General features: G+C 47.2%; 2 protein-coding genes across 4 annotated transcripts in view; both read left to right on the plus strand.

The window, feature by feature from the left end:
- Positions 1-1901, plus strand: part of cln3 (CLN3 lysosomal/endosomal transmembrane protein, battenin) — a 21748-nt gene that overhangs the window by 14012 nt on the left and 5835 nt on the right. The gene's annotated exons all lie outside the window — the stretch shown is intronic.
- The window catches only part of LOC116703412 (serine/threonine-protein phosphatase 4 catalytic subunit B), a 21227-nt gene that overhangs the window by 201 nt on the left and 19125 nt on the right, over positions 1-1901 (plus strand). The gene's annotated exons all lie outside the window — the stretch shown is intronic.

The following is a 1901-nucleotide window of genomic DNA, read 5'->3' on the forward strand; positions in this document are numbered from 1 at the left end:
TACACCTGCAAGTTAACAAGACAAACCACAGTACCCATGTAGGACACGCCCAGGGCCGTCACTCCAACAAACAGGACATCATTTTTAGAGCTAGTGTTTGTGTGTATGCAGTAGTTATTATATAGTCGTGAGGAATAGCTTCAGTTTTCTCACATCACCACAGGGTTTGCCCCCCCTAGCCAGTGTACCCCCCGAGTTAACCCACGTAGCTGTGGGGTTGTCTTCTTCCTCCTTCCCAGACGTTGTGGTGGTTCTCACACCACTGTCTTCCGCCTGCACTGTTGTTGGGGTCTTCACTATTTACTATATACTATATACACCCCCACAGACAGAACCACACACTCACATAAAGACAGACAGACAGACCCACACGCAGCATGCACACAGACACACAAATATCCATATACACACACAGACCCACAGACACACAAATATCCATACACACACACAGACCCACAGACACACAAACTCACCCACACACACACACACACACACACTTAAACACACAGACCCACCCACCCAACACACAGACCCACACCCATGCTCGCACACATAAACACACATACCCCCACTCACAAGACAGACAGACCCCCCCCCCCCCCACACACCACACACCCACACACACACACACCACACAACACCACCACACACACACACACACAGCCAACCACACAAACACACACATCTACACCCTTCCACCCATACACACAGACCCGCACGCACACAGACACACACACACACCCATACAGACCCCCACAGGCAGACAGACCCCCCCCTCCCACACACACACAGAGATATACAAGTACAAATGCATTTTCTCTTCCTCAGCCAGGCTGAAGCTTTCTGTACCACTTCCTCTTCTTTGGCTTTTACATTATCTGGCTCTGAAGATCTACCAGCTGGGACCTCAAGGTGCTCTCAGTCCTCTCCCACTCCTGCTCTTTTTCAGAGTCAGCTTCAGGCTTTCTGTGGCCTGAAGGAGGGATGCCTTGTCCTCCTTCCACTGGTCGAGATTACTCTCCAGCTGCTGCTCAGTCTTCTTCAGAGCAGCCAGGAGGCAGTCGCTCACAAAGCTCTGCTCCTCATTCTGATCCACATAGGAGGCTCTTGATTTGTCGTTCTTTTCCAGCAGGGAGGTTTTCTCCTGCTGCCATAGGACACGCTCACTCTCCAGCTGATGTCCACACTTTTTCTCAAGAGCAGCCTTGAGGTTCTTGTTGTTTTTGTCCTGCATCTCCAGCTGGGCTCTATGGGAAGCCTGGGATCTTTCAAGAATCTCCTTTGCCTTCTCCTTTTCTCGGAGTGCTTCCTCCATCTTGCTCAATTTATCCTTCAGCTCCTGAGCAGTTTATAGTTTCTTTTGTTTGATCATAATTACTGATAAAATAGACTAATGCTATTATATTTGTCTTACTATATCAGTAATTAGGATTGATGACTAAAATGTTAAACAAATGATAGAAATATGTTATGCAGTTTTTCTTGTATTTGCCACACAAGCTATTGACACATGGGGGTTTCCTTGTGTCGTCTTTATATGCCACCCTGCCAAAAAATGTTGCCACCCTGTGTCAAATTTTCTAGATCTGCCACTGGCAAGGATGATGTAGGTGACCAGCAGTTCCTGTAAATCTCTCATCAAGAAGATTTGAAGTTGAAAGTGAAACTCATCTGCAGGGCTGCCAGCTCTCACACATTGGCCGTGAGACACACATTTGTCAGCACATGTGTCAACACAGTCGGTCAAATATCTGAAAGATGAGTTTATCTATAGATCTACCAGTTGAGCCACTTGTGTAGCCACAAAGTAGTAAACATGAGCAGAAATCTGATATTTCTTTAGGCATTTTCAGCCTTTATTTTTGACAGCTGAAGATATTAAAGGGGAGGGGGGGGGGGGG

Source organism: Etheostoma spectabile, chromosome 15, assembly GCF_008692095.1.
Source record: "Etheostoma spectabile isolate EspeVRDwgs_2016 chromosome 15, UIUC_Espe_1.0, whole genome shotgun sequence".
Classification (NCBI taxonomy): Eukaryota; Metazoa; Chordata; class Actinopteri; order Perciformes; family Percidae; genus Etheostoma; species Etheostoma spectabile.